The following is a 13,066-nucleotide window of genomic DNA, read 5'->3' on the forward strand; positions in this document are numbered from 1 at the left end:
GCATGTCTATATGCTGCTTTTATGTGTATGTAAATACACAAGTATATTTTAGCATTAATTTATATATTTTTCACTATTTATATTACGCCTATATACTCTTAGCAAGGCACATGCATTAGTAAATATACTCATTGGTATCAAGTCAGATGTATTTTGTACACATTTTTCATTGATACAATTTTTATATAGTTTTTTATATGTTTTTGTATGTATTTTTCTATGCATGTTTTAACAGTATCATTAGCTTGGACAAGTAATCTGTGATGTAAGATATTGTTATTGCATTATTTAGTTTAATATTTTTATTCTGCATTGGCAACTGTGTTTCTTTTCAATTAACAGTGATTAGGGTAATTGCTTGTATCATCATGTGACTGACTCAAGTATTTAAGGGAGTGTGGAATTTCAACAGTTGTCTGATGAAGGGGTAGATCCCTGAAAGCGCTAACCTATGTACTGTTTGTACTGTTTAACTTAAATAAATCTCCTAGCTGTGGTACTGTCGGTGTTTCTTTACGTTTGCAGTTCCCTATTTTCCACTGACAGTTTTGTGCCTAGAGAGGACTCTGTGCAACAATTTAATATTCTGGAGACAAGTGTCAATGGAAGTAATAGTTATAACTATAGAACTAAAGGGAATTTGAAGTGTAGGATGTGGAGATTTTGTCCCTACATTTTGGAAACAGGTGATTGTTATAAGTTAAATGGTACACCTATATTTATTAATGGGCATTATAATTGTTGTAGTCTTAATGTGGTATATGTAGCGAAGTGTCAACAATGTCCCATACTGTATGTAGGGAAAACTAGTAGGTATTTTAAGAATAGAAGTGCGGAACACCTATTGGACATTAGACATGGCAGGATGACCAACGCATTATGTAGGCATATCAGAGAATACATCGACCATGAATTTAAGTTCTTGGTAATCCAACAAATTATTAAGGATTCCCAGGGAAGCAGTTTGGACATACATTTAGACTTAAGTGAATTAAATTGGCAGTTGCGTTTAAAAGCAACTGAGTACCCAGGTATTAATGAGGCCACTGCTATCTCGTGTTTTTAAATTGAAAAATGTTTTAGGATAAAATACATTTTTATGGTTTATCACATATATATATGTATTTGTTACAAATACATTTTTAATGTATTAATTATGTTTTTAATGCTGTTTAATTGATTGCATTTATGCATTTTTGTATAATTAATTTGGTTGATTGATTAAATGATGTGTTATTTAAAGGCTGGGTGGGGGTGAATAGATTGTTCTGAGGAAGTCCCTATGAAGTGTGAGGAAAGCGCAAAACTTGGTCATTAAAGGTTGTATTCCTTCAGTTGCTGTGCTGTGCTTTTTTTGAGCATGTTAAGACCAGGTTGTCTTTAGAAACCACTGAAATTTCTTCATATGAAGCTTTGCCAAAGGCAGCATGGCAAATGGTGGAAGCCATGGATCCTAGAAGTCTCAGAAATTCCGTGGCCGAGATAGATGGGCGAGGCATAAGACTTTCCATGAAGGATGTAAAAGAGAATCTTGTCTGCAGGCAGGAAAATCATTATTAGGTCTGCTCTGAACCTGCACCCTAAGAAGATGTGATCCTGAGATGGAGTCAAACTAGATTTCTTGAAATATATTGTGAAACCTAGGCCCTGAAGGAGATGAATAGCCTCCACAAGGTTTTGATACAACTGATCCGGACTGTTGGCCAAAAAAGCAGATTGTCTAGGTAAGGATAAGCCTGAACCATGTGGACCCTGAGGAAAGCAATGGCTGGGCCCAAGCACTTTGTGAAGACCCTTGGAGCGCAAGGCAGAAAACTGAAAGTGCAAAGAACCCATCAAAAACCATAAGAATTTCCTGTTCTGAGGGTGAACGGGAATATGCAGATAAGCTTCTTTGAGATCTAATGAAGACCTGAAAGATTGAGGAAAAAGTGTCTGAAGTGACAGCATCTGGAAAGAAGGCACTACCAGGAAAGTATTGAAGTAAGACAGGTCTAGAATTGATCTACAAGGACTACTTTTTCTTGGCACAAGAAACATTCTGGAGTAAAGATCCCTTCCTCTCTGATGCATGGGCACAGGCTGAATAGTGCCTGGAGCAAGAAGCTGAGACAGGATCTGAGGAAACAGATGAAGTTGACAGGAAGGGGGCTGAGGAATCCCTATAAAAGATGGTAGAGTCTTCCAAGTCATAAAGTAACCTTTTGGGATGATGGAAAGAACCCAGGCATCCTGAGTTATCTTTGCCCAGAATGAAGAGGATTGGGGGGTCTACTAGTAGATGTCTTAGCCCTAGCAGCAGAAGATGAAATAGAGGAAGAATGAGCTTGTCTCCTAACAAAAGTTGTTTTGGCTGGGGAAAGTTCCATGGAATTTTGGAACTGGTGAGACAAACAAGTGTTTTAAATCCTGAAGTTCCTTTCTTTTTTTCCTGTAGGACTTTTAAGAGTTCTGCAGCTGCTGAACCATACAGAGCAGTTTTATTTAGGGGAGCATTAAGCAACTTAGCTTTTACATCATCAGACAATGATTGAAGCTTTAATCAGGAATGTCTCCTAAGCACAGAGGCAGAAGCAGCAGCCCTGGAGGATGCTTCTACAGCATCAAAGCTGTTCTTGATGGAATGTCTAGCTACCTGAGAAGATGCAGACAAAGGTGAGTGAACCTGTGACTTAACCTCAGAGTCTGGTAACTGAGCCATAGCCTGAGAAAGCATAACCAAAGAATATCCCGGCATATGTGTCTGGTAGTTAACAGCTCTAATAACTAAAGTAGAAGAAGTATATACCTTCTTACCCAGTCTCTCACGGATTTTGCTTTCCTTATCAGAAGGAAGAAGCTTGGCAGAGGGAAACAAGCGAGAGGATTAATCAGGAAACAATGGAGATCACAGCTAGATCAGCAGAGCAGCACTTAGAGATACTTGCAGTCATCCATTACTTTATAAAAATCTATCAGGCCTCTGAGGAGCAGGGGCCTGGGAGTCATGAGTTTTGGAAGAAGAAGCAAAAGCATCCAGAAAAGCTGGAGGAACAGCAGAGGGAGCAGGAACCTCCATTTGTAGCAGATAATATAACACTTTTGCTCCTCGTAAATCTGAGAGGAATCCAATTTGTAGAACTCCCTCATCTTATTAATGGTTTCTCCAAATGAAAGTTCTTCAACTTGGGACTCTTCCCCCATTAGACTCCTCCTCAGGAGATGCATATTCCAGAGGAGAAGTAATCTGGGTGGAGTACGCAAAGGAGTCTTCCATCAGGGGAGGAATCCTCAGAATCAGAGGGAAGAACCTGAGGTAAAGCAGCCTGACTAGGGAAAGAAGTAAAAGCAGGAAGATGGAAAGAGGAGGAAGAAGGCTTCAAAGCCATCAAGCTACTAATGAGACCCTGGGAGAAGGTATCCCAATCAGACTGTGGGGTAGAAGGGACATTCGAACACTTGGTCTTTTGTTTTTTCTTAACATGTCTTTCAGTATAAGCAGACAAAGAAGAAGAAGAACCCAACACTGGCCTAACGTGCAGTGTAGACAGTGAAGGATCCCTAGTTGGAATTTTACTGGAGTCCTCCAGCAGCACAAGCCATGGTTCCCCACTGTCATCCATATTGGACATCTGCATTGCCTTGAAAGTGCTAGGATCAGACTCCTTGGCGGCTTCCCCAGGGGTACCTACATTGCCTTGGACATGCTAGAATATGACTCCTTGGTGGCTTCTCCAGGGGTACCAGAGGAAGAAGTGGACCTGATCTCTAAACGGACCACTGGATCTTTATCGACCTCAAGGGGGATGTCAGAGGTTGTATGCGCAGCCGAAGAGGTTTCAGGTTTCTGCTTACTCACCTTCCTCTTCAAACTCTGCTTGGCCAAAAGACCCACAGCACATTCCACAGCATCTCTAGTGAGACATTTGAGACGGTGGTTCTCAAGATAGAGATTTAAAGCAGAAAGATGGCTATGCAAAGTCTTTAGCGTGAAGGCCTGACAAATAGAACAGGAATGATAATCATAGCTAGGGCCTAAACAAAAATGACAGAGTTTGTGGCTATCTTTATGTGGACTCTGCCTTCCACATCTATACCTGAATAGATGTAGTAATAAGACCCAATGCTTTCAGCATAGCAGTCACTGTAGGGTTTGCTTTCTGAGAAAGACTTGTTGCTTCATTTACAATGGAATAGGTTACTGCCAGGGGGCAGTTTTGCTTCCTGAGCAACTGTGCTCAACTATCAGCCAATGAAAACTATTATGATTAGTAGGGACTGGGATTTTTCAAATGTATTGTGATCCCTAAAGACAGGCACAGCAGGAGTATAGAAGTAATTCTTTGGGAGAGACACTATGAGCCAGTCATCCAAGCAAGGGAAGACCCTTACCCCCTAGAAGCCACATGTGGATTGCAACTGGGAACATGTATTTGGTGATCTCCCAAGTCGTTGTTACTCCCAAGTAACTTCCAAATAGAAGAGCTCGGGACTGACAATGACTGCCTCCCACCTAGAAGTGTAGGAACTGCCTTGATGTTTTCACTATTTTGATATCTTGGTATGCATCTTGGAAGGCCAAAGAGCACATCCAGTCACATGTCTGCAGGTAGGCAGGATGGACTGAAACATGACCATTGAGAACAATCCCTTCTTCATGTACTGGTTTAGTCACCTTAAGTCGAGAATGGTTCTGAGGTTTTGAGTTTTTCTGAGCACCAAGAAGAACCTGAAGTAGAATCTGGACTCTTTCTGGTCTAGTGGGAGCTCTTGGATGGGATGTTTCTCTTCTGTTGAAGTGGTCTTACTTACTGAACTGCTGCCATCCTCTGATAGGGTGGTACTGTGGGGGGGGGGGGGTATGAAGACATTGGCAAAAATGGAAGAGAGTAGCCTATGGATATAACCTCCCTCATCCACCTGTCTGATGTGAAGGCCAGTCATGACATCCCCTGACTCCCTCCAGAGTGCGCAGTCTGGCAACATTTCAAGATTCATAGTGAAAGAGTCCTCAAAGTATCCTCTGTAGCCCTGGTAATTTGGACCACCTCTGGCTTTTGGGTGGTGGCTGGACTGAAAAAACACTCTGCTGCAGGAGCCCCTTTAATACTGTTGTCAATTCTGGGGCTGTTGGGATTTTCAAAATTAAAAGTTATGTACTTACCATAACTAGGCATCTGTGTTGTCCATTTTCATTTTTCCTCATTGATAGGTCTCAGATCTGTCAAGGAATCAAACTCGGCTGCTTTTCCAAGACTTTCAGAGTCCCGAGCTCCTCCCTCTTCCCACAATGCACCATACCTTCCCCAACTCCCCATATTGAGTTTGGTGTCCTATAACTCAAGAGATCATAGTAACAGGACACAGAAAAGAAGAGGGTTGAGGCTCAAACCTAGAACCCATGGGTTCCAAATTTCTTCCAAGTACTTCTCAAAGGCACCAGGCCGGAGGATGTTTGGGAGAGATGTGAGAAAGAATGAAAATGGACAACACAGCTGCCTAGCTATGATAAGTAACTAACTTTAAAATCTGATGTTGTCCTTTTCATTCTTCCTCACTGATGGGTCAGAGTTCCCAGCTACGTACTCCTGGGTGGTTCTCAAGGAAGGATGTGCCAGAGCATGATCAAGCCAAAAGATGCCCTGCTCCTAGAAACAATGTCCAATTTACAATGTGAGACTAAGGTCCGAGTCTTAGACAAAGTAGCTGCAGCACAAATCTCATCAAATGAGGCTTTGGAAGAAAAGGTAGATGAGGTAGCCATAAATCTGGTGGAATGGGCCTTGGGAGGTCGAGGCAGTTCAATACCTTTTTGTGAATAAATGAAGGAAATACACTCCTTAATCCATATGGCTAATGTGATTTTTGAAACTGTCTGACCTGAGCAGTTTGTTGAGAAAGATACAAATAGCTGTCAGATTTCCTATACCTCTTTGTTCTGTACAGGAAGAAACATAGTTGCCTGTGAACATCTAGGAGATGCAAAATATATTCTCCTTTGTTTGAAAATTTGGGGAAGAAAACTAGTAATTGAATTGAGTGGCTAATGCTTGATTCCATAGCTACCTTAGGCATAAAGGAAGGATTTGTTCTTAAGGATACCCTGTCTTTATGGAAAATGATGTAAGGAGGTTTGGCTGACAACGCTTGAAGATCCGATACTCTCTTAGCAGAAATAATAGCTACTAGAAAAATTGTTCTCCTGGACAGAAATCTCATGTTGCAACTATCAACTGGTTTAAAAGGCTTCTGGGTAAGGCCTTGCAGTACCAACATAAGATCGCAAGGGACAGAAGGATCTTTTATTGGAGGCCTAAGAAGAAAAATGGCCTTCATGAAAGATTTATATAATCTGGAAGAAAAAAAAGAGAAGAGAATCCCTTTCCAGCTTGAAAACTGGATATGGCAGCCAGTTGAAGTTCGATGGTAGAGAAAGTGGCTCCTTTAAAAACAGTAGTAAGAAAAAGAAGAATAGATGAAGTGGGTGCTGAGAAAGGGTCAATATTCTCCTTAGAAAACCTCTTCCACTTGTTGCTGTGGATCCTTTTAGTGGGAGCCCTCTGAGAGGCCAGGATTATGTCATGGATGGAAGGGGCAAGCCTGGACATTATTACAATCACTGGAAGTGGAGAAACCATGCGGTCAGTATTACCATGTGGAGATTGGGGGACTGGATGTCTGACAGATGAGTTATGAGATCCTGTTTGGGATCCAGTATCCAAGGGGGATACTTGAGGTAAACCCACAGAAAGGGGAACTATACCTGATGAGGGCAGAAAGGGGCAACAAAGATTACGGAGCTCTTCAACCTGCTGGCTTTCTGTAGAACGTTCGGGATCAGCTGAAGAGGAGGATAAGCATAAAGGAGACCTGGGGGCAATTGTGGACTACAGTATCTTTCGGTGATTTCCCCTTTGGGGGGATCAAAGCAAAATAGTTGTTGAACTTGTAGGTCAGGGTGAGGCAAAAATGTGGCAACAAGGTTGGCCCCAATGGCTGAAAATCTTGTTTGCTACCGACTGGTTGAGGGACCACTTGTGAGGAGTCAGAATGGACCTGCTGAGTCTGTCCACTAGAATGTTGGTTTCCCACAGAATGTGCTTGGTAATTAGAAACCGGTCTAAAGATATCACCCATTCCCAAACTCTCATGGCCTCCCTGCACAATGAGTAGAAACGGAATTCCTCCTTTTTTGTTGATGTATCAGACTACTGACATGTTGTCTGTGTGAACTGCAATCATCCCCAGAGGGAGAATGTCCTGAAAGGCTTGCAAAGTTAGAAAGACTGCTCTCATCTGTAGAACACGGATATGCAGTTTGGCTAGTTAGGATGACTTTGCTAGGACATTGCTAGTTAGAATGACCACATGCCTCGGACCATCTTTCCTTGGTAATGCCCCCCCCCACAGAGGGACATGTCCATTGTGACTGTGGCTATCGAGTGGGGAAGAAAAAAGCCTACCCAGAGACACGATTTTTGAATGCATCCACCACTGTAGATGAATCCTGCAGATCAAAGGCAGTTTTATGGGAGCTGATAGTGGTTGTTTGAGAATGGACCACTGAACAGCTATGGCCCCTTGAAGAACCCTCAAAGAATCTTGCTAAGAGGACTACAATGATTGCAGCTAGCAGTGATCCCAGAGCCCATATAACTAACCTTGCTGGTGGAGAAGGAAGATCTAATAAGTTCTGAACCTGCTGTCTTACAGATATTATGCAATGCACTGGTAGCGAAGCCACTTGTGTTGTTGTGTACAATTGTGTTCCTATGAAGAATTCATGGTTCTGGATGAGAGTCAGATTTGATTTTGCCAAATTTATCATAATGCCCAGGTGGTTGAAGATCATTACTAGGTAATCCATGGACTATAGCAGTCAATGCCTTGTTGGTGCAGTAAGGAGCCAATCATCTAGGTGGAGAAACACCTGGAATCCTTTTAGCCACAGGTGAGCAGCTACAACTGCTTAACATTTGGTAAACACCTGGGGGAGGCTGTGGTGAGTTCAAAGGTCAGTGCTCCGAATTGGTAATGACTGGCTCCCAGCTGAAAGTGCAAGTGTCTTCTGGAGTGCCTGTCAATTTTGATATGATAGTACACATCCTGAAGTTCCACACAGCACATCCAATCATCCTTGCGTAAAAGTGGCAGAATGGACTATATTGTAACCATTCAGAACTTTGACTTCTTGACAAACTGATTTATGTTGCTGATGTCTAGAATAGGTCTTGGGTCCCATTTTATTTGCCACTAAAATAAGCAAAAATAAGTCCCGAATCATATTTGTTTGGTCGGGACCTCTTGGATGACTTTTTGTAAAAGTTTTTGAACTTCTTGAATAGCATACTCCCTCTGACTGGGTAGTACGTCAGGGAGTTTCGTCCTGGGACTTGGACATAACAGGGAAAAGGGAACGCAATGACCTCTGGATATTATGTTTAGCACCCAGGTGTTTGTTATATTTGTCCAGGCATTTAGGTACAAAGATAGACGACTCCTGACTGCCTCCAGAGGTGAACAGTCATGCAATGCTTCAGGAGCACTGATAGGGACTGTTGGGAAAAGACTCCCTGAAACCATGATTTTGTGGACCCCGCCTCTAAGACAGCATCTGCCACTGAAGCCTCCTGCTCTGCCTCTGGAGAAAGCGTCTTCGTGCAGGTCATGGAAAGATCCTTGAGACTTCCTAAACCAAATTTTCTTTCCTCCACGCTGGTTTCTGAAAAAGGTCCTCAGAGTTGGAAAACATGATCCCCACTGCAGAAAATGCCTTTCCTTCTTGCTTGCTGTAGGTTAGTGTGTCTTTCACTGATGGTCCAAAGAGGGACCATCAAAGGGGGCATTAATAAATGATGCCTTGAAGAGTTATGCAAAGTTGTAAAGCAAACAGAAATGTCTCCTGATGGCTATGCCTGCATCAGCTGCTTGTGAGGTGCCTTCCACCATATGCAAAATCAACTCATTGAGGAATTTGCAATGGAAGAAAGAGTAACGAGTTGGGAAGAAACCATGTTCAAGTCCTCCTCTGGCATGGCCTCAGCAAGAGAGTTGGTTAATTCCTTAACCAAGTATTTCCGCAATCGGATGAAGTGCATCAAACAGTTTAACGACTTCAGTGCAAAAATAGCTGAGGCATAAAAGCACTTTCCATGTCTGTCCAACACACTAGATTCCTTGTCTGGTGGATGTAGCTTTATTCAGCTAGCTCCTTTTTTGTTGCTGCTGCAACAACAGTGGTATCTACTGAAACACCTTTATGCCAATGCAAACAATCAGAAGGTGGGCTAAGGAACCTGTCAGGATGCTTAGGAATAGGCTCGACCATGTCTGGTTCCTTCCAGGCCTGGGGGAACTAAATCTATCAGCTCATCCACTGAGGGAGTCACCCAGGACATAGATGGGCTCAATCCGTAAGCCTCCAGGAACACCGATTCCTCAAAAGGAGGAGGTTGGGAAGACCAGCCAACTTTCTGCCTGAGAAGTTCTAGGACATCTCTGAAGGAGACCTTGTCAGGTGGTGATCAGAGAGGTCCTGCTCCCTCATCGAAATCAATGTCCTCTGTGAGGGACTCCATGGGGAAAACTATGTGCCTTCTCTTACACTTTTTCTTTTGAGGGACTCCTCTGTGGGGTGTACTGGGGGGTATCCGAACAAGAGTGGACTCCCTGGTTGGAAGCGGTCTGAAGGCTGCTTGGGGCAGGCTGACCTATGGCAGGAGTGATTGGCTCAGTGCTCAGATACAATGAAGGACAGGGTAGACCCTGGGCATGAGGAGATGGCTCTATGATTCTAGAGAAGGCCCTTTCTGCAACCCAGAAGGCCGATGGATCTGAGGAGACTCTCTCCCCTCTCCCTTGGAGCTGAAGTCACCAGAGAAGTGAGATAAGAGCCAACCACAGATCCATGGCCTTCTGACAAGCTGTCCTGAGCTGTCAAGGGCCAAAGCCACAAGGGGAAGCAAAAGATCTGTCAAAGTCAGAGGCAAAAGCAACCCCTCAGAGTCAGCGCTGACTCCCGGATCTGGGACACACTCTGGTCTGATAAAAACAGAGCAGAGCTGGTCAGGGTCATAGAATCAAGAAAGGGAGCTTCCTCGAATCCAACATCTACTCTCTCGGAAATCCAGGATCCTGGGGTTCTGAAACCAAGGGTCTGATTGGTAAAGAAGTCTGCAAAGTAGGAGAAGCACTACTCACGGATTTAAGACGGGATGAAGATGGCAAGACCCCCCAACTGGATCTGTGTCCTGAGGAACATCTGCATCATCCTGTCCATATCGGCCTTGGTGAATCTTTGGGAAGACCTGGAAGAAGATGCCAAGGAAGCATGTCTGGATTTCATTGGTGTCTAAAAATACCTTGGTGGGAACAGCTGGAGAAAATGGTTCTACCTGGAAGGCTGGTGTATGGCTCCTAAGGGTCGAATCCAAAGCCTTGGGATCAAATGAAGATGTACCTGGAATAGGGGAGCCTGAAATAATTACAGTACTTTCTGGGTCTGTAGAGGATCTAGGATCGGAGGACGGTTTGGATCTACTCGGAGCTGAAGGAATCGGGTCCGATGGGGTGTTTGGATCTGATGGCTTAGAAATCCTAAGCGTCGAGGATGACAGATCTGAAGAGGTCTTCAGATCAGATGGCTTCTTGGTTGTACTCTGATACAGAGAAGTTGGATCTGAGACTTTTGGTCTCTTCTGACCAGGCTCCGATGACTCCCTCGAAGAAGCAGAGAGGGGTCATTTGGAGCGGACATGTCTTGAGAAGGTTTGAGCTCCAGAAGAAGACACCACTGACAAAAGGCCTTTTAGAATGAGTTTGCTCCTACAGTTGGCCAAAGCCCAGGGGTTAAAGGCTGCACACACCAGACAATCAACTTCCAATTCTCCTGGTCTTAAACTGTAGATGCACTTCTTGTGGGCATCAGAATTTGGGACCTTGTGCCCACAAGAAGTTCATCTCTTAAAGCCTGTTGTTGTTTTTGGACATACTGAGATAAGCTTGAAGGTGTTAACCAACAAAACAGAAAACACACGTGCGCACACATACACACACACACACACACACACAGAAAAGGTTAACACCAGTAACCGAGTAAGTATCTAACAACAACAACTCTACTTAAACTTAAACTAAACGTTTTTTGTTTTTTTTTTAAACAAATAAAGTCAAGGGAGTGCCAATGGCACAAAAGGAAAGGAGAGAAGGAGACACAGAAGTCCCTAACACCTACGAATACTGAAAAAGGAGGGAGGTGAAGAAAGCCTATTTGTAAAAGTTTTCACAAAAAGACTTGTCTCTAAATTCAGAATCTGCTCAAGACTCAGGAACCAAGTCTGAACACAACAGTTGTCAAATGAGATCTGGGGAGTTTGGTAAAGTATGGTGCATTATGGGAGGAGGGAGGAGCTCAAGACTTAGATCTTAAAGTCTTAGAAAAGTGGCCGAGAAAGATCTGATGTCGGCTCCGAGACCCATCAGTGAGGAAAAATGAAAAGGACGCAAGATCACATCCATACATTTTGGCACCTTTCTGATTTCTCTGAAAGGATATCTGAGGCGTCAAAAACTTCACCCCAACAGTTGTGAGCATTTTGACGTCTTGCTCCTACTGCACCAGTTTTTTTTTCTTTCACATGCTGCCCAAACAAGGAAGAGTTGTCAAAAGGAGCATTGACAAATGCCACCATTAAATGGTGTGCAAAGTCAGTCAGATGAAGCCAGGGCTGTCTCCTCATTGCTAGACCTGAGACTGCTGCTCAGGATGCACCATCTGTAGCATTATGAATCAAATGCACATTGAGTAATGATCTGGACAATATTGTCGCTACCCAAATTCAAGTTGAGTCCTCAGATCAACTGCAAACAGATAGATCAGAGCATTCACAGTCTTTTCAACCAAATCCCTCTGAAACCTTGTTATGTGCAGTATGTAGCTCATGGGTCTAATGAAGAAGGTGCTTGATACATAAACAAGTTTACCCTAGACTCACTAATTGGAGGATAAATAACCTGAGCATCCCCTGGGATGCACCTCTTAGTGGCAGCAGACACCACTATGGAATCAGCAAGAGGTTCTTTACTTCAGTGCTACCTAGCTTTGAGGGTCTGCAGCATTTTATCAGGTTCATGTGATATAGGCCAGCTATATCGGACTCCTTCCAAGGTTTGTTGCAGACCATATTAATCAATTTGTCTGAGGGTAGCACAACTCAGGCTGCTGGGGGACAGGACTTGTAAGCCTCCTGCAAAATTTCTTCCTCTAGGGACGTGGGATCAATGCACCAGGATTCTCCCTGTCTCATCATCTCCAGAATCTTGCCAAAGGTGGCATCTCCGAAAGGAGATATGGGTGAAATCCCACTTTGTAAAGATCTCTATCTGGGGAAGGAGACTCTGATGAGGACTCAACACTGCCTCTTCCAGGATGGGCTAGTAGGAGAGCCTTCAGAACTCTCCTCGGAAGGAAGCACCCCACAACTCTGCATCATCAACCTATGGAGTCCTCTGATCAGGGGTATCATGGATAGTAAGCAGCCGAAGTTCCCACAGCCAATGGTGTCTCAAGAAGGAAATGGCTGACTTTTTGTACAGTCTTGTGAATAACCCTGAATTGGTTTTCCCTGCATCAACAAGTTGACAGAAACATCCAGGTCCAAAATACCTAGCACCAGAAGTGCCAGCACCAACATCACCAATTCAATGCTAATGCTTACTGCTGGCACTGAGCATTCTAGAGGTGACGCTGATTCTGAAGATTTTGTCACCAATGGGTTGAATGACAGCGAACATGGAAGCACTGGGTTGGTGTCAGTATCAAGTGGTCAACAAAGTGGTCTTAATCCTAGTGGTTCCCAACAGTAACAGACCAATGCAGTAGTATCATTTGACAATGAAAGAGCAGTCACCAGTATAACAGTTCCCCTACTGACAGCAACGAAACAGGGAGCAGAGGAGGAAGAGAAGAAAAGGAGGGGTGGCAACACCACTTACATCTGATACAACAAATAAATTATGGTACAACTATTAACAACAAATCAACTAATGACAAGTTGAATTGATGAATAAAAACTTTACCACTAGACAT

The 13,066-nt window shown here is 43.5% G+C and overlaps 1 protein-coding gene across 1 annotated transcript in view; it reads right to left on the reverse strand.

Annotated features, from left to right (window-relative positions):
- AHI1 (Abelson helper integration site 1) overlaps window positions 1-13,066 on the reverse strand; it is a 2,471,520-nt gene that overhangs the window by 780,403 nt on the left and 1,678,051 nt on the right. The window lies entirely within an intron of this gene.

The sequence above is a fragment of the Protopterus annectens genome, chromosome 1.part1 (assembly GCF_019279795.1).
Source record: "Protopterus annectens isolate FY-2018-M chromosome 1.part1, PAN1.0, whole genome shotgun sequence".
Lineage (NCBI taxonomy): Eukaryota > Metazoa > Chordata > Ceratodontiformes > Protopteridae > Protopterus > Protopterus annectens.